At 40.8% G+C, this 24,412-nt stretch overlaps 1 protein-coding gene and 1 long non-coding RNA gene across 2 annotated transcripts in view; one reads left to right on the top strand and one right to left on the bottom strand.

Moving 5' to 3' along the window:
• Slc35f1 (solute carrier family 35 member F1) overlaps positions 1–24,412 on the top strand; it is a 422,660-nt gene that overhangs the window by 46,788 nt on the left and 351,460 nt on the right. The gene's annotated exons all lie outside the window — the stretch shown is intronic.
• LOC125394463 (uncharacterized) lies at positions 11,422–17,484 on the bottom strand. Its single transcript, XR_007230233.3, has 3 exons — positions 17,372–17,484; positions 14,760–14,860; positions 11,422–11,711 (listed from the first exon to the last, which is right to left on the bottom strand). It is a non-coding gene; the product is annotated as an uncharacterized LOC125394463 (long non-coding RNA).

The raw sequence follows: 24,412 nt of genomic DNA on the forward strand, positions 1-24,412 counted from the left end.
ATCAGTCACCCAGGGGTAACACAGTGGTGATATTGTGGATCTATGTTGAAGGTAGAGCTAGAGCCTTTGTGATTGCTAGGCTTCCTAGGTCTGGGATATGAGAGGACAGCTATTAAAAGAAAACTGCAATCCAATCAGGTATGGGGAAGGACACCCTGATCAGGGGCTGGAGAAAGGTCAGTAGTCGAGTGTTGTTTTGCAGAGCAGATTATGTATTCAGTTATTCATGTCCAGCTGTTGCATAGACAGCTGAACAGAAGAGTCTGGGAGCAGGACAGAGGCCTCTCTGGGCATGCATATTTGAGAATCATAACTGATATTTAAAACTGGAACTGGATGTAATCTCCAAGGAATTGAATATGACAAAGGGGAGAAGAGGACCAAGGACTAAGCCCTCGGTCACTCCAGCATTAAAGGAGATAAAGTGAAGAAGTTGTTATCAGTAGAGTTATTTGTCAACAGCTTTGGGGTAAGATAAGTTTTGGTTGTGAGCCCAGCCTTTAATGGCTGAGCCATCCCTCCAGGCCTGGGGTAAGATAAATAAGCATTGTGTCTACTTTTAGTTTATTTTCCAAGATTTATTTGAATTATGGAACAATGGACAACAAATGAATGTGAAAAAGTAACTAGAAAAATATTTTAAAATGGCAAGTTTTTGACTATACTAATCTTAACCATGTTAACTAGCAGAGATAAATGGATAGGGCAGGAAATGAAGAGGAAATAGCATTTTCATTTTTCTACCTTTTGTATCTAACACTTACCAATTCTAATGTTTAATGCTTTGGATTTAATTTGATAGAAAAATAGTTTAATCCATGATATCTTGGATTGGGGATAAATAGTACTCCTTCATTTTATTATAAGTTTGAGTCCCTTGCTTTTTCAATTGGTTTTGCGTAAGTGGGGAAGGTGTCACTTTCTTTTGCTTTTCAATCTTTTCTTCCTCTACTGGAGGGTAAGAGCAGTCATTCCAGTTCTCAGTTTGCCATCAGGGCTGTCATTCATTTATTGAACCAACATTTTTTAGAACCTATTAGATATCCAGCTTTGTTTTTGATGTTGGGATAACACTCTTTCCTTAAATAATTCCTACGTTAGTGAGAATGGGTAATTATAATGCAGTAGAATATGTTCTATTGTGGAGATGGGTGTTGAGAGACTCCTTAAGGAAACTCAGGGAGAGAATAGCCAACTTCCTGGCAAGGACTGATACCTTTTACACATGAGATAACATTTAAGCTTGGTCTTGAGGGGCCAAAACAACTTCTCCAGGGAGCAGGGGGCAAAGGGTATCCCAAGAAATCAGACACTACCTTAATGTGGAAATTAGTATGAGAGAATAGTCCAGAGTTTAGCAAGTGTATTGGGGATAAAATTGGGAAGCTTAACAAGGGCCACACAGTCTAGGTTGTTTTGTACCAGACAGTCTGTTTGTTTATTAGCCCATTGAAGTTTTAAACAACCCCTAGAAGTGATATAATAGTAAAATCATCTTTGTAGGTGTATATAAAGAGTGTGTGGCTTCACCCCTTGGCCACATAGAGCTGCGGAACAGTAATAAGCACATTTGATGCCTTGCGAGCTCTAACATCATCCTCATTGTTTTCTTTTTGGAACCGTTATACAAACTTTCATCCATGCTATTAATTATTCTCCCTAGTATATCGTCTGTCCCCATCAGATCAGATTTAACAAGACTTTTAATTGTTTTGGCTCTTTTTCATTTTCATTCTACAAATATTAATTTAGAGTCACTTTATTAGGTTGGCAAGCCTCCCACCAAAGCCTGGTTTGTGGGAGATGCCCTAAGAACCCCTTCCAGTAACTGACCATCCTAGTGTTCATAAATAAGAGTGTGTACACGCATGTGCACACACACACACACACACACACACACACACACACACACACCCCACAATCTTTCTATCTCAAAAACATCCCTGGAAATGACTGCTCACACCTCAAGTGTTCATTTCCCTCACGTAATTATCGCCTTTGAGTTGGCTAAGATTTGAAGACACCAGCTGTCCACTTGTGTCCCCAAGGCTCTGCGTTTCCTAACTATCACTCTCAGGTTCTTCCGACAGGGTTGTGAATGGCAGTGTGAATGGCATGGTTCCAGGAAGCTGGTGCATCAGCTAGTAGATACAGTAGCTTTGCATCCTTCATCTTCAGCAAATATGTCTCTCTCTGGGGGATAGTGGGGATCCTTGCCCTTGATACTGCATCATCTTTAGTGTTATGTGGAAGGTGTGGAGTCTACCCTCCTTGGGTAGAGTCTCATATGCTTTGTTTTGAATAATACTTGGCATTACATTTCTATCTGTGATATAAGCTCCATCTGCAGCCTTTCAGCCACATTTGACTCCATGTTACCTCTTTCTTTTCTCTACGTCTATACTCCAGTCTTGTTCTTCTGGATGTTATTTGTGTCTGGGGATGATTTGATAAGCCCGCAGAGATGTGTTCTTCAAGCTTGCTCACACCCTTAATTAGCAAGATGTTGGAATGTGACTTGTAGTGTAGTAATGGAAGCTACATGTTTAGCCAGGAGATTTAGCAGGTGGAGCTGAATCAGAATTTCCCTGCCTTCTTCCAACCTTTAGCATTTGGATGCCCAGGAAGATTATGAGGTTAAATAATAACCTAGAACATGGAGTGCCATTGTGTTGAGGCTCAATTTCTAATGGGTTGGAATCTAGAGCCTGGGCTATGTGTACTCTGTTCTGCTGCCTCTCTAGTCCACAACAGTAAAACCAACAGCTTCTAGTTTTGAATGTTATCTGAGCACTGTTTACCAAGCACCGCAGGGCAGGTACCACCTAAGACCCTTTTCATACAAAGACATCTGCTGTCAAGGAGGCACACTCTTCAAGGGAGGGATCCAAGTGACCCTGGCCATTGACTTAGTTAAGATATTCCTGACTCACGTAACAACAAATGTAAGTAAATTGCAAGATTTCCAAGGTGCAGCTGCTCTGGCGAAGATAAAGAAGTCATCTAAAACAACTTTTGGAGCTTTACAGTAAACACGATTAAAACCTTTAATTTGAAAATGTGCAGTGTTGAAATTATAATTTCCCAAATTGCAGTTAAGACACAGAAGAAAGCAGGTGCTGAGACATTAATGTTGATAAACAAGGGAATTTCAAGTAGTCAAAGCCTCTCATAGGAAGTGGAAGTATTTACCTCCCCCCCATTTATTTAGCATAAACCAAAAGAATATATTTTAAAATATGTCCAAAGTAAAAAAAAATCCACAAACATGCACATGTGAATTAATTTACTATTTATTTCTGTCTAAATGTTCTGATTTTAGGCTTCAATGGAAATATTTCTCTTCATAAGGAATTTCTCTGAAAGTATGAATGTTATCTGTGAAAGAGAAGATGTTCTATTGGGTTCATCCACAGTCCAGAGTCCTTCCAAAACAGAATAAGAGAGCTAGAGATTTGGAGTAAGGTTGAAAGGTTTAGAGATATTAGTTTGTCTCTAAAAGGTTTAGAGATAAAATTCAGTACCAGGTTGGAGAGATTGTTATAATATGGCATGAGAGGGACCTTGGCCTGTCCAAGGAACCCCATGGCAGGTGAGAGATAGATACACCACGCAGACAGAACTCACATGGAGAGTTTTTATTGGGGGTAGGGCAAGGGAGTGAGAGGAGAGAGGAGTACAGAATGGCCTCATGGGAAGGGAGAGAAAGAGAGAGATTGGAAGAGAGAGAGAGAGAGAGAGAGAGAGAGAGAGAGAGAGAGAGAGAGAGATTGAGATAGAAGGGTGGAAGAGAAAGAGGAAGAAGAAATATAAGAGAGGGGACAAGGCAGAGTTCTGCCTTTTTTAAAGGGAAGGACACAGCGCATGTGCACAAAGACCACACAGCATGTCAGGGCAATTGCATGCACGTTGGGATGAGGCACTATTTTGGGTCTTCAGGGGTGGGCCAGGCACGTCTGTATGCTGACATCCCTCCCTTTTCGTTTATTAAAAAAGTGAAGAAGCTGGGCGGTGGTGGTGCATGCCTTTAATTCCAGGACTCGGGAGGCAGAGACAGGCGAATTTCTGAGTTCAAGGCCAGCCTGATCTACAAAAGCTAGTTCCAGGACAGGCTCCAAAGCTACAGAGAAACCCTGTCTTGAAAAACAAAAACAAAAACAATAAACAACAACCACACCAAAAAAAAAAAAGAAAGAAAGAAAGAAAGAAAGAAAGAAAGAAAGAAAGAAAGAAAGAAAGAAAGAGTGAGAAGCTAGGGGTGGCAGGTTAAGGGAATGAGGGCATTGAATTCTTAAGACTACTTCCTGCTGATCTAGGGGCATTGGAATTTTGAGGGGACCTGGGAAAGCTGGGTGCTGCCCACATCCTGGAATACCTGGTTGCCTCACTGCTGTTCAGGCTTCATGGGAACATGTGGTGCTTTCTTGGACCTGGTGAGGTGCTGGCAGAGCAGACTCAGCAGTTAAAAGCACCAGCTGATTTTCCAGAGGACTGAGGTTCGATTCCCAGAACCCACATGCTGTCTCATGACCACCTGTAACTCCAGTTCCAGGGACCCCATACCTTCTTGTGGCCTTGGCAGATCCCAGACACTCCCATGGTGCACAGATGTGCATGCAGACAAAATACCCACACATGTAAAATTCAAATAATATAGTTCAGAGTCTAAAAGGAAAGGGGCAGTCTGCTCTTTCTCAAGCAGAAAAAAGGAAAGCACAAAACAAAAAAGGAAACAAGCCCCCCCCCAAAAAAAAGGTGGGAGGAGGTGGGGTGAGATGGTCATAATCCAATGAGGGAATGACTGTGTACTGAGTTTAAGGTGGAAAGTTAGCTACGTGCCGTTCTAACTGTCCGGACTAAAACTGTTCTAGGGATAGACAACACTTAACTGCAAACAACCTCGTGATTGTCTTTTATCAAGATTTAACAGATGGGGAGGCGGGAGTGGACATGATCTGAAAGCACTGTGATTAGTATGAAACCACCAACAACTGTATGATAAAAATAAAAACAGAGAGAATGCAGTTTATAAAATCTACTAAGATGGAACTCATTAGTGGAATTGAAGGCAATGGAAGAAGTGAGGAGTATTGTTATCTTAAACGTACTCTGAAGGAAACACAAAAGCATCTAAAAAGCAAAAGACGACGTTCTGCAAGTTTGAAGGCAAGCTGCAATTTCTTTTCTTTCTTCTTCATTCCTGGCGTCTCTGAAAGAACTGTGAGCGCTCACCAGCTTGTTTCTTTGTATAACGTAGGCCAAGGAATGTGCCCAGGGTAAGAGACCTGGAAAAGACCCCTGTGCAGACCTAAGCCACTGTTCAAAGACCCCATAGGAATGCTCTTTTCGCCAGAATCCTAATCCTGGCCGAAAAATCTAGGTGCAAGCAGAGAGGGTGGGAGAGGAAGTCAAGGGACGTGAAAACGGGGCTCGGCCCTGATTGCCACGGGCAGTGCCTAAACATGAAGCCCCAGGGATTCCCCATGGAGCTCCTGCCTGTGGAATGCAGGGCTTCTGAAAGGAGCCTCACAGTGCAGCTGGGCGTGAATGTTACTTGGACTATGCTTGCCAGCCGGTGGCCAGCCTCATGCTGTGTCCTTCTGCAGAGCCGCCATCTGCTGCAGCTCTAATGAATGAAGCACCTCCCTCCCCCCTCGACAGAACAATAGCCTCAGTGCTGTGATGTGCATTCCGATAGACGGAGTCTTTTGCTCAGTCCTGTGTGTATGAGGGGTGAAGGGGATAGGGAAGAGACAGTTTGTCTGAGTCTCCTCAGATTGGCCATGACTTATTTCCGATGGAACGTTGATGGGTGTTGTTGAGAGGACTCATGTCTTTGCTCTTAATTGAAATGTTCAATCAACTTTGCTCTGTGCTTTTTCGACTTTGCAAATATCAGTTCTGTTTTTAGCCTATCTCTCTCGGAACACTAAGAGTGAGAACGCCAATAATTTGAGGATATTTTCTGAAATCACCTGACTTTAACTTTGGATGATAAATTCCCGTTTTGTAACCCCTACCTTGACTTTATCCTTAAATCCATCTGGCTACCTCTGCTGCAGTTCAGAGGCTGAGCTCTCAGGAGCAGCTGTCAATACTTCCCTACCCTGTGGGGTTCATCAAACTCAGGGCAGAATCTGCTTAATCACAAAGGAAAGAAACATGCAAAAGACAAATCAGAAACTTTGCCAGGAGAGGATTGATTGGGTCTTTGGATTAATCATCCTTCAAAACAGAAAATTCTATTCTGCCTGTCGATGACGACCCTGTGGTTAATAATCTTTAGCCTCCTACAACTAAAGGGGGAGCTAGCTGGGGGGAAACTTGAAGATTGGTTATTGAACTCATTGAAGTCATCTACTTTCTGATTTTCAAGAAAAAAAAAAAGATATCTCGAGTTAAATGTTACCCAGAACCTTCATGCCTAAACCAGCTGGAAATGCCCAGGTTTATGTGGAGAGAAGTGAGCTGGTAGTGGGTGCAGACTTGTCCCGTGCTGGCCAGCTCTGCGGGCTGTGCTGGACAAGTTCATAATGAGACCCACTACAGGCGTTTATTTACTCAGGGTGAGACTCTGCTAAACCTGAGGAGAAAGTAGATGCCATTTAATTTTTATTTCTCTTCATTCTGCCTTTCAACTGTCAGCAGTAATGCTACTTTATTCCTTCACTGGGATTCCTTTCAAGGCAGGCTCTATCAAGCAAAGAATAGAAGAAGTAGAAGCTAAAAATCACTTCTATTCAAAAATTCAGAGGGAAAACACACTTGCTGGTTTGCTACTATGGAGAGTTGAATCTTTTGGGCATAGTTGTTACATGGCAACCTTAGCATTTGTAAGTTATTACTGTAAGATGTGTGCTTTCATCTTTATTGATGTTCTCCTAAGCATGTATTTAAGTTTTATATGCAAATATATTTGTGCACATAAGCATAAAGCTTGTCTGAATCATATATAGTTTATTAAGAACTATCATCAAAAACCTCACCAAATATAAAAGTTGTTGATGTTTTTATCTAGATATAGGTTAGGGACTAGACTAGCAAGCCAGGAAGGCAGGCATTAGAAATCTCTATGAATGTTTCAGAGTTTACTAATATTTGTGGAATCTCACTCAGTGTGGACGTAGGAGGACATTCCCATCTCCAATAAGACCTCATTAGAAGATGTAGGAGTGGGTGGGTGACCTGCCGTTCTCTTAGAGAGTAGAAAGCAGATAATTTATTGCTAAACCTGGATTGTTTCGCAGGTGGAGGCCAACAATTCAGTGCAGTGCTGGCCATAGAATATCACCTAGGGCGTGTGGTACTTGACATCTTCTGGGTATCTATAGATGAAGACACTCAGTTCTACAGATTTCAAAGTATATCCTTAAGTGCTATGAGTAATTATGAACACAGGAAAAAACCCAGATATTAAAAACCATCTGTATTTTCTCAGGCTTGAGCTGTATATAAATATTAGTGAGCTACACAGATTTTGGCTTCACTATAGATTATAAAAAATGGTACAGGAGAGAGTCATCTGAACAGTCATCAGTGCTGAACAAGGTAAATATGGTGACTGAGCAAACAATGAGTTTGGTTTTTGTGTTTTTCTCCCATTTTTTTGGTTTATGGTATGTATATGGTATATACTCAATATTTTAGGTAACTTTGACTTTAGAAACTTAGTTAAGTTCTCTTATCATTGGTAATAATTTTAAAAATATGTTTTTAATTGAAATAGAATTACATCATTTCCCTCCATCCCTTTGCCCCCTGCAGGCCCTCTGAGTCATCCTCCTTCCAGCCCTTCTCATGCCTCCCCCCACTCTCAAGCTGATAGTCTCTTTTCCTTGATTATTATTATTTACATATGTATGTGTATACACACACAGATTTGCATATTTGTGTGTGTGTGTGTGTAATTAGTTGAATCCATCTTTGGTGTTTGTGCGCGTGTTTTCAGGGTTAACCAACCTTTGCCTGACAAAGCAGGAAGTGTGTTTCTCCCTGCGAGAGGCTGATTCTACTTCTCCCTCCCGCAGTCATTAACTGTCTACAGTTATTTGTCGAATGGTGGGATCCCAAGAAAGTTTCCACTTTCCATATTAGCATGTCTGTCCATGCAACCATTTTCAGAAGAGACTGTTTTACAGCACGTTTTTTGGTATTTGTCGCTAACAATTTCCTACCTACCCTTCTGGGATGTTCCCTGAGTCACAGACGCATGAGTAGTGACGTAGATGTACCTTTTAACTTGGTTTTCCACAACCCATTATTTTCTACATTGCCTCCAGTTGTGGTTTTCTGGGAGGGTCTCCATTTATTGTTAAGAGAGGCTTTCTAGCTAAAGGGCGGTGGCTACACTTACCTGTGGGTACAAGGCTAAGATTTAGAGTATAGTAGGAATTATGCTGAACTAGCAAGGTGGGCATGAGTAGATTCTTTTCTAAGATCCATGACACCACTAACCCCAGGCTAGGTTTCTAGTACCAGGCGTGATTTCCCTCCTGTTGCGTGGGCCTTAAGTCCAATTAGACAGCTGTTGGCTGGCACTGCCACACGAGTGCCCCTTCCAGCACCTTTATGGACATCTTGCCCTGCTGGCAGTTGCCATGCTTTATAGATGATGAAGCTGGGGAGGGCTGTAATAGCTTCCCTCTCTTTGCAACTTGCATAATACCTTCTGGAACCATGAGAGTTAGACCACAGGAAAGCCACTATCAGGTCAGAACCAGCTTGAAACTTCTGAGTCCTATGTCCTGAGCATGCAGTGCCTTCAGCACCAAAAGCTACATCAATAATCTCTGGTGTTTTGAGAGTCACCTGGATTACCCGCAACAAACCATTAAAAAGATGCTTTCTCGTGCTTGGTGCTAAGGTTTTTGTTAGAACATGGTTCTTGTGGGGAACATTTTCTTCTAAAATGTCACCAGCATTATGCTACCCAAACTAGCTCTGCAACATTTTCAAGTTCAGAAGCAATGACTAGTCAGAAATTACTCTCTTAGCTAGATGTTTTCACTCTAAACCCGAAGTTTCCAAATGATGGATTTTCCATTCATATCTTTGGTGGTACCTAATCCAAAGCTGAGATTGCAGGAGCAGAAAACTAGTCAATATTAGTGGTTTGATACAAAAGAAATACAGCAATGACCCCAAGATTTTCATGTTCATTGAATAGTAAAATATACTCAGTATAAACTTTGGACTGTTACATATGCTTTAATTCTTTGAAAATGTTAGATAACTCATCTATAATTTATTTTGAATTCTCCACCAGTTTTAAATATTAAATTAAGCTTCACAATCCATTCTTAGACTGTTCCAAGTATCACCTGGGAGATAATACTTCACTTTGAAATCTTGTCATGAGAAAAATTCTTTTTTCTAGCTGGTACATTTTAAACCATTTGGTTGACTGTGACTTGAAGGTGATATGTGTCCCACTTCGTATATTATAAAATCTCAGTTCTGTTTTATCTCTTGAGATTTTTATAAGGTCTGTATTTTGAAGAGTTTTAAAATTTGCTCTCGCAGGAAGAAATGCTTGTTAGGGTTTGCAAGCACCGATAGATACTTGAAGTATGTTTATAATATGTTTATACTATGTTCCCTAAACTATAGAGATCCCCTTTTCAAAGCTACACATGGAACCCACTGTCCAATGTGGGGCCTAACAACTGGCTTCAGAAATGGATTCATTTGTGGAGCTGGACCTGCCACGCTCCAGGGGACTGCACATCCTGAGCAGCTGACGGACTGCTTGGTAGCAGTTTACTAGAACTTCTTCCACAGCAAAATCGTTACGTTATCTGAGTTCAAGATTTCACTGCTCCTTTGGCTCTTGAGCGATCACTTGATACTCCAGTCAACAATCATGGGTGATATTTCCAGGTTCCTATTGGTCTATCAGGAAATTTACCTCCTTCCTGCTTCTCTAGGGACTCCCTTTGCCCCCTGCTTCACTAGAGACTAGATGAGGGAAAGAGACTCAAGGAGGTGGGAACTAGAAATGAGGAAACAGTGTGGACTATTGTAATAGGAGGCCGCCCAGACTCCCTAAATAATCACACAGAAGCTATATTATGTAAATCACCGTTTGGCCAGTAGCTTAAGTGTATTTCTGCCTAACTCATGTCTTATATTAACCCATCTCCATTAATCTGTGTATTGCCATGAGGCTGTGACTTACCGGGTAGAAGTTCCGGCTTCTGTCTCCAGTGGGGCTACATGGCTTCTCCTAACTCTACTTTCTTCCCCCCAGCATTTAGTTTAGTTTTCCCCACCTACCTATATTCTGCCCCGTGCAGGCCTAAGACAGTTTAGCAACCAATGATATTCACAGCATACAGAGGGGAATCCCACATCAGACTATGTTAGGACTCAAGTACAATTTTGCTTCAGTCTGGTGTTAATCACATTGTTTCATGCATCCCTGTGCTGATCCCATAACCCCTTTTGTGTGTACATAAACAGTTCAGGTCCTGGATCATGCCTGAGATGGTCTAAAGTAAGAGAGCACAGCATTGGTGTGTCCTAGAACGAAGGACTGAAAATGTGTGTAGCCATTGTATAGCCATGGACAAGCACGGACCAGTGCAATAGTGGTCCATGACGTAAATGGTTTGAGGCGTCTGTGGTCTGGCCAGTAGGGGGCCACTTTGGAGGATGTGTACATGCTGCTTTTTAGGAACATCGGGTGTCTTGAACTGAAGCTGTTACCCACTATTCTTTCTACATGTGTGTTGATACCCTGTTTATAGCACCTGTTCTTTAGTTCACAGCCAGCCATTGGCTTAGTCAGGGCAGAATCCTTCCTGGCAAATAGCATGTTGTTTCTCAGGCTTATTGTCTGCGGTTACTGACTGGCAGGATGGCACCCTGCTGGGCAATCAACTGTGGGGGCACTGTGGGTATTAGATTTTCCCAGGGGATGAGTTAAGCCCTGGTCCTTTTGCCCTAGCGCAGTTGGAGAGAATGTATACAGGGCAATGCAGAGCGATGGTGCTGTCTTTTGATGTGTTGTTGGGATGCCGTGTGCAGAGGAGGATTCTGGCCCTTCCATTGTGTATGGGAAACTGTGATTAAGCCTTCAATGAGTGCCTCTTTACCAGGCAACATGGGGACAGTGCCTGGAATCTAGTCAGTTCATTGATAAAACTCGGGGTTGGAGGCATGACTGTTTCTTTGTCTAAGTGCATCCATGCCTTCGTAGTGGGCTACTGCCCAACTCTGCCGTCTGAACCAGCTGCTGGCTGATCGGAGACTTGCAGAGGCCATTTGAAAACACCTACAAGGGAAGCTTTTAATCTTTCAGTGGGAAATTTCAGGACTCAGCAGATGTCATTGAGCTACTGGTGGCCCGTTAGGATTTGAGCTGGGATTATGGAAGGTTAGGGTTTCAGCAGTTCTCAGAAAAGGAAGGGAATTCTGTGCTCAGACTCAATAATTTATTTATGGAAACATTGAACTTCAAGGCCAAACCTGTGCCATAGTTCTTCCCATTGAAATGAAACCTGAGAAAATGAAGAAGGCAAAGCAGGATGCCCGTTGTCTGGGGAGGATGTTCTGAACTGAGTGATGTCTTCCCTCCTGGCCTGGGAGGATGTTTTCTTTGGTGAGATGCTCACCATTTGCTTACCATTCAGATTCTCTGAATGACTGGTGATTCTGCTTGTGCACCCAGCATCTTGTCCACTCTTCTCCCATGACTTCTAGACATTGTTCTAGGGAAAAAGAACATCCACTCAAAGAAAGGACGACTTTAACCTTCCCTGTGAGATTTCAACCTTCCCCGTGACTATTTTAGGATTACACGATTCTAATTTCTTTCTTTTTTTCTTTTTTTTTTTTTTGGCCACTCCTCATTTCTTACAGAAAAACCTTTATCCCTTTAAGTTTTCAAAGGCTAGTTCCATACAATACTAAGGCTGTGTGCTTTGGAGAAAGCCACCAAAATTAAAAGAAAAAACTATCAAAGGGTAAAACATTGTCATGGTATTGAATATCTTTCTTTCAAAATAGGCTCTCCTGAGCACCTGAATGAGCTAGAATTTTAGATTTCATGAGACTGATAGCCCACTTGAAAAATAGCTTTGTGCCAGAATCCATTATTCTTTTGGAATATTTATTGATAAATTAAAAAGATTTATGCGGATAAATATGTATATATTTATTTGCTAAATATAAACTTATATGCATATAGTTTGCCTGACAATAAGAGTGCTCAGCTAGCCATTAGCTAGCCATAGAGGCCAGGCAGTGGTGGCACACACCTTTCATCCTAGCACTTGGGAGTCACAGGCAGAAGGATCTCTGTGAGTTCAAGGCCACCCTAGGTTACACAAGATTGATACAGTCTAAAAAAAAATCAGAGTCAGGTAGTAGTGGCTCATACCTCATACCTTCAGTCCCGGTACTTGGGAATCATATGCTTTTAATCCTGGCACTAGGGAGGTGGGTACAGGAAGGGATATGACTGGGTGGGAGAGGAATATAAGGTGGGAAGAGACAGGAGGCATTCAGCCTGAGAATCCTAGGGATGGAATTGCCCCTTCAGTCCGAGGACTCAGTAGAATAAGAACCAATCGCTGGCTACTCTGCTTCTCCGATCTTTTAACTTTCACCCCTTTTTATCTGACTCCAGGTTTTTATGTGTGTGTGTGTGTGTGTGTGTGTGTGTGTGTGTGTGAGTGTGTATGTATGTGGTGTGTATAGTGATACTTTGTGGGAATGGATCTCTTTGTAATTTGAAGAGTAACAGTTTTGTGCTTCAGTTTGCAAACAGTCACTACTTTTACCTTAAAGACACCTCAGTGAAAGACTAGAAAGAATGCATCCACCGGCTAGACTTCTGCTCTCCCAGAATCTTCCCAATCCCTCCTTATTTTTTTTTCTGTTCCTATGCCATTTCTGTCTGAAGTGGTTTGGTGGGTTGCTCAGAGGGTAGAGCCTGGAGGCCGCTCTTTGGAGTATATTCAGCTGTCTCTCCTGCATGACCCATGGTCCTGGGAGAATCATTTAGTCTCCCAGTGCAGTGATTGTTTTCATCAATAAAATGGGGGATATTTGTGGTGCTTTATGAGACTCTCCCATGGTCTAATGTATAGAGGATGACATTATACATGGTATAACTCTTATGTTTGCTATTTCTGATATTCTACTGGCCTGAGATGGTCTCAACAAAGCTATGAGTAGGAACGAGAATTGGATGTGGAAGAGACTAAAGCAGACTCTGTTCTTTTATTAGGGCTGTGTTGGGAACTGTGCCCTCTGGTTTTTAATTATACTGTACCAAATGTTATTCACTGGGTCTAGATCTTCTAAGTGAAACTTGTATGCAACAAGAGGCTTTTCATGCTTCAACAACTAAATCTCCATGCAGAGGGCCGGAAACCAAGTTTCCCAGTGTTCGGGAGAGTTCTACAGCAGCAGCAACAACAACAACTTCCATCCAAGTTCCAACATGTTGTATTCAGTGAGAGGAAAACAATTCTAGCAACCCGAAATAGATAAATCTTGCTATAATCTGAGATGCAGGAAAAATAAAATATATTTGTACACAATTGAAAAGATAAAAATAGAACTCACCAAAAATTTTGTCTCAACAGTAAATAGGATACAAAGCAGAGGGGCTTGGGAAGGTCGCTTGGTTGGTAAAGTGCTTGCGTTGTGCCATTAGAATCTGAATTTGATGCTAGTATACGCTTTGAAAATTTGGACATGGTAGAATGTTCCTGTAATTCCAGTACTGGGGAGGGGCTCACTGGCTAGCCAGTCTAGTGAAATAAGTGAACTCCAGGTTCAGTGAGAGACCATGTCTCAAAAAATAAGGTAGAGATTAATTGCAGAATACATGCAGTGTTTGCCACTTGGCCCCCATACATTCTCTCTCTCTCTCTCTCTCTCTCTCTCTCTCTCTCTCTCTCTCTCTCTCTCTCACACACACACACACACACACACACGCATAGTAGCATTTGAAATGTTTCTTTTTGCTGTACAGTTGAAGACTAATCTGTTGAACCAAAGACATGTCCTATGCCATAGTTTCAAAGTATGTATATACCTGACATTTCTAAATGTATAACAAATTCTTATACATTGAAACAATTGATTTTGATTTCCTTCTGTATGATAATCTCATCAATATTTTTCATGGACGAGAGTTGCATGTAATTATTTTTATTTGTAACAGAGAACAAAGCTTTGACTTGATATTTGAGTACGTAGTGAAGAATTTATAAGGCAGAAATCAAGTTCAGGATGTTTAAAAACAAGTTCACATGATTTTTAGCATAGTCATTTTGCCTTTTGGAGACAATTTGATTCAGTCCCAAAGAAGATTCTTAGGCTCTGATAGCATACAAGGCACCAACGAGGTGCTACGGTTAGGCAGGCCCAAGATGGTTTACATAGGATCACAGTATTATAATTTCAACTTTTTCCCACTCTGGTGTGTGAATTCACACTCTGCCTTTACCTTCAGTATAGTTTAGATAATCCATAATGTGCTTGAACCCCACAAATATAGCATTTTTTTAATTCATGTGTTTGTGTAAGATCTTTGTATTTAACATTTATCTCATTACTGAACATTGCTACCTAGCGTGGTAGTTTGCCGATTAGACTATGTATATTATAGGTTAGATCACTTTAAAGAATCAGAGAGAAATGTATAATTTAGCAAGCTATGATGAATTTTGTATGAAGATAAGCATCTGATTATATCAGTATTTTATTCCCAACACAATACACCTAAAGTAGAATGGATTTACCTTGATATGAGCAATGGCAGATAGGAAGAGGACCTGGAAAGCAACACAGCTATCTAGCATAGCTCTCTGGAACAGGGAGGGCTGTGGATGAAGATTCCTCACTGCAGAAAGAAAAGTTGTGTATCTCAACTACACTTGATGAACAATGGACAAATTATTAATACAGGCATAGAAGAGAAAGGCAAGGTGATCAAAAGGGTAGGGAGAAAATAAGTGGCTATGAGGTATATTTTGGAGTTTATTTTAGAAAAGTTTGAGTGTTAATTTAAATTTGTGTTGCTTTGTTGACCAGGCCCTATCACCTAGAAACAGTTCTTTGGTTTGATTGAAGAACTCAGGAAGTGAAAACCTGATCCCACAGGTCAGCCTTCCCAGAGTCACTCATCTTTGATCTTGTGCGCTTTCTTTTTTATCTGTTCTCAATACTCTGTTGGTAATCTCTACTAGGAACTTTTAGAAGAAACTCCATGACTGCAAAGGAAATGAGAGATCTGACTGTAACATGATGGGCCAGCTTGTTGAGGTTTCTTTCCTGCCCAGTTCCCACAGCCATTTAACCCCAAAGAATCACACAGAAGTCTACATTACATATAAACGGATTGGCCCATTAGCTCAGGCTTCTTATTAGCTTCTATCACTTATATTAACCCATTATTCTTATCTACGTTAGCCACATGACTCAGTACCTTTTTCAGCGGAGCAGGTCACATCCTGCCTTTGCTGTGATCTGGGCAGGACTGCCATAGGAGCTTCCTGCTTCCCAGAATTCTCCTATTCTCCTTTCTCCGTCTCTACTTCCTGTCTGGTTGTCCCACCTATACATACTGCCTGGCTAATGACCAATCAGTGTTTATTTAAAATATAATTGACAGAATATAGAATTGTCCTACACCATCTGACTTTCTGGGAATAGACAGACATGGAATCCCTAAAAGGTGTAATACTACTGAGGATAGTTTCTGTTTTATCAGAGAAAGTATTCAGAAGGCCACTATGACTGCAGGCAAAGATATACTAAGATCCCAGATCGGATCATCTCTACATGATGCTAACACTCAATAGAACTACATGGGACACTTGTGGTTTGTTCCTTCTTAGCTGACTCCTAGGCAGTCCTGACAAAAGACTGACGGCAGGAAGAAGTCAGCCTCCAGCTCTGTCTGATTGGCCCATCTCAGCTGGCACAGAGCACTGTCATGGTGTCTCTCAAGGGACTTCACTACAGCTTTTTTTCTTGATTCCACTGTTCTTTAACCTTAAGTCCCATGCTAAGTATATGAATCCAGCATATGCAGTTTTAATATTTCCTAGTAACCCACTGAAAACCAAAAAGTAAATATTGATTGTAGTAAGGTGTGACACATTTCACTTTCTAGAATTCCAGTTCAGCACAACTAAATTAATAACCTCATGGACCTTTTTTGCCTACCTAGTAATGTCTAGCTTTATAGATTAGAGATAGAAATATATGGAGGAAAGTCTTGACTGGAGTAAGATGTCAATGGTGGTGGAACGCAATCTACACATACTACAGATATCTGTTACTCATGTACACAGGAGGACCTGTGTCTGATGATTCTATTGCAGATGCTCTGGTTATGTTTCTACACCTGGGTATTTGATAACACCTATACGGCAGACCGAGTCACTCAGTTTCCATTTAGGGGTCTAATGTATTTGACAGATATATTTCTCAAGAATTCAAGACCAGTGCAGTAGCAAGCTCGGCTGTAAGTACATCCAAGCGATGAGATAGGCAGTACCTCCCTTCCCTGTGCTGACGGCCAGTGTTCAATCAATACCGTGTAAGAAGGGAGAAGCAACATGGCTCACAAAATGTCCCCACAGTATATTAAGGCAAAAGAGAAAACTTCAAGTGGGATATTCTGTAAAGTAATGAGTTGTTCATGTTTTTCCTCTCTGCTTGTTGAAGAGCCCCATTGTTTCTGTGGAGTTTTCCTCATGCTCCCTGCATTCTGAAATGACCTCTTCCTTACTTTAAAAATAGTAGGTTCTAGAACACTATCACGTGCGCACAAACACACAGACAGTTTTAGGATGTGGTCTTCTTTGATGTGAGCTTGTGGAGTCCTGTATAACCATCTGCCCACCTGGAGAGCAGATGCTCCTCTTCTCTGGCAAAACTTGGAGGAAAAGGGCAACAGTGCAGGGAAGCTATAGCCCACCATGCTTCTAACTCTGACAGAAGCTGGACTTCTCAGAAAGGCCTGCCGGCTCTCCTCAGCTGCTAGACAAGGGTCCTCCCAGGGACCAAAGAAGAAAGTGTCACCGGAGTGTAATATGTTGGAGGAGAAGCATTTAAAAAAAATGCAGGCAGCATGACTCTAGATCAGCTGAAGTGCTCTCATTGTGAAAGGCTGCCCCAGCCAGGGCTGAAAAACGCAGCCATGACTCTAGGTCAGCTGGGGTGCTCGCACTGGGAAAGGCTACTCCAGCGGTTTCCTGGTCTTCATAACGCGGAGCAACTGATCCTTGTGTGAAGAGTGCATTCTGGTAGAACCTGGGTTAGCGGGCTCAAACCTAGTCTCCCTACTTTCAGCTCCACGAACAGCACAAACATCTTAAGCCGCTTTCCTCAGGCTGTGACTTACCCAGCAGTCAGCTGGGCTAGGGGAGCCGAGAGCCTTGATTGGTAACATTTTCCAGTTTCCATGGTGTAATATCTTCCCCTTCCGTAGTTCCAAATTCCAGAGAGTTGTGGCCTGCAAAATTCCAGAATATTTAATAATCTACTCATTAGTTGTCCCAAACACATCATTGAGGAAAATAACAAGAGTTTACCTCACAGGACAGCAGTGAGGAGTCATGAAACAATACATGTGAAGTTCTCAGCATTGTGAGTCTGGCACCAAACAGATTCTTACAACCCATAATACTTTCCAGTATTTTGCTTAGATACCACTTTTGGGGAGTCTTGGTAGTAATATAAGAATTAATTTGACTCCAAGGTATCATATCTCATCAAAAGTAGTGACTTTAAAAATGCACATTTTAAGGGTAAAATTAATATTCCATTTCTTGAAACAATCCCTATGTGCTACACAATTTTTGAGAAAAGAGGGCTATTTAATGACATGAAAACAACTTTCCAAAGAAACCATTAACTGCTACTTCAAATGCTCTCAGCATCGTTACAGATGATGACTTTATTTTGTAGTTTGGAAGCTCTTCAACCAAGTTCTAAGATCCTTTTCATAGTTTTCAGGCCCGGTTAGTTGTTGATCCTTAAGTCAGGCATCCACATGATGTTTTATTTTCTGTTATTGATTATGCTCTCTACGTTCTAGCTTCTTAGCCACCATGGTGTTCTAGAAACATCCCTAGTTTTCCTGATTGCTTTGACATGTGACATGTCGGGCAATTCAGCCTTACTCTTGACTCTCATGTCTCACTGCAAATATCCTGGTGGAGCCTGTGCAATGTCCACCAGGGACTAAGAGGCTGGGAGTGGGGCCGTCTACTACTTTCACACTATTTTTTCTGATCCTCTTTGTAAGATCCTCCAGGATGAGGGTAGAAGCACTGTCTATCTTATCACATAACGATGGTGCTTTACTTCTCCTTTTGTCCTTTCTTTGGCTGATTCTCTGCCCAATCTTGGAGTGTCCCAGAACAGTTACCATAAAAATATTGCTCCTTCTGAAGAGCCTGGGGATACCGTGGGGACACTGAAGATATTTCCTTTCTCTTCCTTTCACTGCATCAAAGGTTTAGGCTCAAGCTGACTGATGCTTTTCTTCTCAGCTTCACTTTCAGCTTCTAGGACAAGACGTGTCTACAATGGGACTCGAACTGTCTATCAGAAGTCCACAGCTTCCAGTTAAACAGGCAAATCAGGCACTGGTTACGAACCCTACCCTAGCAAATGTGGAGGTACTGGGGAGCATTTCCTCCCTCTTACCCTCTCCCTTCAGCTGCTTAGATCTCTGCCAAGACAGGCAGAGACAGGCAAAAACTGCTACCAAAGAAAAATTCTAGCCAGGGAATAAATTATTATTTCTCCGTTTTCTCCACATTTGCCCGTCTTTTAATGGATATTCTTAAGGCCCTCTCAATAGTATTAGAGACAGAGGAACACTTCGCCTTTTCCCCTCTGTAGGATGTTTCACTATCAGCCCTGTGTCATATGAGAATCAGCGATCCCATTATTTCCTCACACAGTTATGCTAGTTGGTGGTTAGATGAATTGATGTCCTAGGCAACTGTAAAGAAGTACTCTATCCTGAGTGTGTGAATAATGGAAGTCTGGGTGGCTCAGTGTTGAGATCCATGTGTCCTCAGGGTTGGCTGTTCCTCCTCCTCATTCTTTCTCTTCCACCTCTACCTCTTTTTTCTCTCCCCCTCATCATTGTCCTTCTTTTGGTTGTTTTCTGGAGGCAGGCTTTCATTATAAAGGTCAGGATGACCTTAATCTTTGTAATCTTCACGACACACCTACCTTCACCTCTCCAAGTGATGGGACACCAGTATATACCTCTGCACCTGATTGCAGCTGACTTTTACTAAGTTCCCTATTTTTTTTTGTGTGTGTGTGTGTGTGTGTGTGTGTGTAAATGACCATCTTCTTTTGTCTCTTTACATAATTTTCCCTTTTTGTACTAAGTTCAGCTTTCTTCTTATAAGGCCACCAGTCTTATTGGTTAGGACCATTCTAATGGTCTTAGTTTAATTTAATCGAGTCTTTAAAGGCAGTGTCTCCAAATATAGTCCCATTCTGAGGCATTAGACATCAGGACTTCAATATATAAATGGAAGGAGGTTGTCACAATTTGATTTTCACAATTCAATTTTTCTCTCAATTTTGAGATGACACAAAAATCCCACTGAAAATTATGTTTGCTGGAAATAGAAAGAGCAGATACCAAGCGTTTTTAATACTTTTACTTTGTCTACATTACAAAATAATGAAAAATAATGAAACATACCAAATAGCATTTTGTATCCCAAATGGCAGAAGCAGCAGACAAAAATCAAGAAGAAATTTAACTATGAAATATTGGAAACAATCACAGGTCAGCAGAGAAGACATCACAAGAAACTATGGAAACATCAATAGTCTACTTTGAGACTAAAGAGAATCTGCATCATACCCTTTAACGTTCTGCGCATAGTGTACTCAGGAGGCAGAGGCAGGTAGAGCTCGGTCAGTTCAAGGACAGTTTGGTCTACAGAGTGAGTTCCAGTCCAGAAAGTGTTACACAGTAAAACCTTGTCTCAAACAAACAAATAACCCCAAGTCTCCAGAACCCCCAAGCCAAGACAAAAACAAATAAAAATACTCAACTAAAGAGAGTACTTTTAATGAGTTTTCTTACTACTTAAATTGTTATGGCATTGCATATCAGTTACACAGAAGTTCTTAAACTATTCATACTAGATTTATGTTCTCATTCATATTATAGCTTATTTAATGCTTTTCCTTTTTTAAAAAAACACTTTAAGATAATGTTTATTCAACTCCAAAAGTGTATCTTTTTATTCTTGTTTAGTCTTGTTTGCAAACCTAATTGCTGAATTTTGTCAATCTGTGAGTTCTATACTCTTCAGTTATATAAACAAGCCATTGAGGAAAAATTTATTCAAATCATATTACTGGATGAATGAATTATTAATATTTCCTTCATGAACCCCCTCTTTGGTGGATGCCATTACAAAAAAGAAAGTTTTCTTAAGGCCATGCAAAAAAAAAAAGAGTCAAGAATAGTTTGGGGAGACAATCAAGAAAGCAGAATTTGTCTTCAATTCAAAAATTCTTCTTAAAAAAATTATTTGAATTTCTAGTTACGGTAAGAACCCAGAGAAGGGTGTGTGTGTGCATGTGGTGTGTATGTGTGTTTAATAAAATACTGTAAAGACTGAAGAAGATATCATTACTATTTTCTCAGAGCACTGCATTTATTTAATTTCAGAAATAATGGAAGAGACAGGGAGAGACATGGTCAGATCTCTTTACATGAAACAGAGCTGAAGCAAGGGTGTAGAGATAACCATAGAGGCAAAGGTTTGTTTTGAGGTTAGGGTGTGTGTTTGTGTGTGTGTGTGTGTGTGTGTGTGTGTGTGTGTGTGTGCCAGAACTCTCTCAATACTTTTGTGTTTTCAAATGAGAATTATGGCTTGAAGTGACTAGTGAGATGTACTATTCATTTTTATAGATCCAGTGAGATTTAAGTTGTTGCTGATATAGCTATTAGTAGTTTGGGAAACTTAATAGTCAACCCTTTGTATTGATAAAGACCTTTAGGGAAATATGGTCTATCGTCTACAGACATCTAAGGTTCTAACTAAGCTTACTGTCCCTGGGTTCCCAAGATTCTGATGCAGTATGTGATTGATGTGTGAAGACCTGTGTGTATCTAGGGAATCTCTTCATGATTCTGAAGCACATACAGATCTGGGGACTACTGTCTTGGGGAATTACTCTGCTTATTGATGATATATTCCTACTTTCTTTCATTGTCTCTGTTGTGCAAGTTCATCAACTACCTGTTTTGCTCAGAAAAGAGTTAGAAGATTATTGTTTTATGTGGGTTTCTTATCAAACCCAGAAAATGGTAAGTCTCTCTCCTTCCCCACCCCTGTGTGTTTTGTTTTTACTAGTTGAAGGTTATTTCACAATTTCAATGTAAGAGTATCTCTCCCAAGTGTCTCTTAGTCTGGATGGCTGGATTTCAGCTGGAAGAAATAAAGCAAGAGAGGTGATGCTTTTCTGAAGAAAATTTGTCAAGCAAAGTTTCACATGTTCACAATGCGTTCCTCGTTGATTCACAAAGTTTCACCTCCAAGCAGAAGTAATTGATCTGTGTTTAGACAAAAATATGGTCCTTGTTTCTAGCTTTACTCTCCCAAAGGTCAGGTGAAGCCTAAGAGGAGATTTCTGAGATCCATTGTGATCAGAACCCCAGTGACATTGATGTGGATAAAAGACAGTAACAGCTGAAGAGACACGAGGAGAAAAGACTCCCTCATCCTGGCATCAGGTTTGTGCTCCTGTGCGCTGAGAGGCAAGGAACTTTAATGCAGTTGTTAAATGTTGCAGTTGTTTGCAGAGGTAATGCCTGTTTCTTAAAAGACATCTCAGACAAGGGTACCCCATCTAATTAACTGTATTTGCTTAGCTACAGAAAGTTTCATTTTTTTTCTCAATTTGTGACTTACTTTTCTTTCTTTCTTTCTTTCTTTCTTTCTTTCTTTCTTTCTTTCGTTCGTTCGTTTTCTTTCTTTCTTTCATTCTTTCTTCTTTCTTTCTTATTTTTTTATTTTTGAGATTATAATATAATTGCAATTCCTCCTTCTACATTTTTCCTCCCCCCTCCCCCCACACCCCTCCTTTCTCTCTTTCAAATTCCTGGCCTTTTTTTTTAAATTAACTGTTGCATGTTGCATGCATATATGTATAGGAATGCATATATGTGTATATTCCTAAATGTAACCTTCTTTGTCTGTCTAATGTTGCTTCTGTTTATGTAATTGGATAACCAATTGGTGTGCTCTTCTCTAGGGGAGACAATTTCTCTCTATTTCAGCATTTCTTACTTGCCTGTAGTACTTAGTGTGAGTACTCTGGCTCACCTCCACTTTGGTATGTCCGTTGGTTTTGTTGTCTTCATTCACCTCATATTTGGACAATCATGTTGGGGACACTTTATGAGTATAGCTTCTGACATTCCTAGGAGACACAGTCTCATAGTGAACTCCCTGATCTTACCATTTTTCAATGGGTACATCAACACAAGACAGTTCTTTAAGGTGCGAGAAATATGGAAGCCAACTTATGTATTTTTACTTAAAATTTCAACTCAGTTTTCAAACTTCCTTTAGTCTTGGAGTCTGTTGTACTATAGCCTTTGGACAAAAAGAAAAACACAGGCTCGTTTCTAGCCATTATAAGGGCTACTGCGTCTTGAGCAAGCCGGGTCCATGTCTTGGGGATATCAACTATCCTGTTCTTATGTGCCTTCTCTAAGTGTTTGCCTTTAAGTACCATCCTGCTCTCTCTAGTTAATAAACTTTCTAACGTTGCTTTCTTTGGACATCTCTTGGAGTTTTTTCTGGTGGTAATCAAGAACTGGTCTTTACCTAAATGGAGGTCCCCAGAGGAAGAAATCTTCAGGCTTCTGATGCAGAACTAAGTAGCTTTTCCTTTCCACCAGGAATAACATTGTTAGTCTTGTAAAAAAAAAAAAAAACCTAAAACAAAACAAAACAAAACAAAACAACAAAAGCCATTTATATATTTTTGTCATATCATTAAGGTCAAATAAAGTCATTCTGGAATGTTTGAAATGTAATAAAAGTTAAAAATAGTAGAAGCCACCTGCAATTTCATGACTCAAACATCTTTAACTTTTGAGACATTTTTCTTATCTAAGTCATATATAGCTATTTAACATAGGCATTGCTAATCATGCCATATCTTTAGGATGGATTCCAGAATGTTTTGCATGAGTAAGTTTGTGTGTGTGTGTGCGTTTGTGTGTATGTGTATGTGTGTACAGTAAGGAGAGACAGACGCATATATCTACAAATAGCTTTCAATAAACTTAACCTAACTGGCCTTTTTAAAGGTTACACTGGTAACTAGATTACACCGCATTCAAATGAATACTCTGTCTCACCCACTAGTCTGCAAGGACAACATTGTCTATTTTTAGGAAGTTCATAATTTTTTAGTATTTCTGGGTTTCGGAAATAGCTCCCTCCTAAGATCCTTCCTTGCCCAGTGTGATGTAAGCTCCAAATTCGATCCCTCAGTACCGACAAAGAAAACCTCAAGCAGAATTAGTGACTGTGTCTGAATTTTGTGACTTGCTTACTATTTGGGACTGAGTTTGCTTGTGGATGAACACAACACCTACTTAGGTGAGGTGTTCTGCTTCATCTGTGTCCATGCTTGAAGTTAAAAGTACTGTTTACAGGCATGCTCTTCGCATTGTGAATCCTTAAGCTACAGTCTCGCCAAGGAGCTCGTCGGACTTGCAGTGCTGGTGGGAATCACTAATATTAGCCACATTTCCTCACCCACCAGCTGGGTAGCTTTGTTCTTTCCAACAGCAGCTCATGAAGCAGTTTAGCTGAATCTACCATCCCCTGACAACACACTAGAAGAAAAGAGGCATGCAGGGTCTTGAATTTCTATCTGTACTTTGTATATTAGTCCCGTTTCTCCATCAGCGCCCTTTCCTCATTAGCCCGTGAGGACAGGGAACACTGAACACCAATTGTTCGTAACTCTCCTTCACACAGATACAGTAACTTCTGTTTTTCTTCTCAGACAAGCATCTGGACATGATAACTTAACCAATGTCCAAGGATGATTTTGCAAGTTAAAACTAGAACTTTCAGAAATATATATGGTGGGAATGGTAAGCAGAAGTGAGCATCTGGACTTCTATAGCAAATTCTCACAAGCTGAGGGGCTTATCAACAGCAAAAAATTAATTCTCCCACATCTTTGGATGTCAGGCAACCACAACCAAAGCATGGCAAGTGTGGTATGTTCTGAGGCCTCCTACCCTTTCCCTGTGTTCCTACAGAGCCTTTGTGAGTGTCTCTGCTATATCTCTCTTATAACGACCCCAGTCTTATTGAAATAGGATCTATCCATAGGACTGGCTTTTATTAACTTCTGTAAT

This window comes from Myodes glareolus, chromosome 1, assembly GCF_982192425.1.
Source record: "Myodes glareolus chromosome 1, mMyoGla1.1, whole genome shotgun sequence".
Taxonomy (NCBI): domain Eukaryota; kingdom Metazoa; phylum Chordata; class Mammalia; order Rodentia; family Cricetidae; genus Myodes; species Myodes glareolus.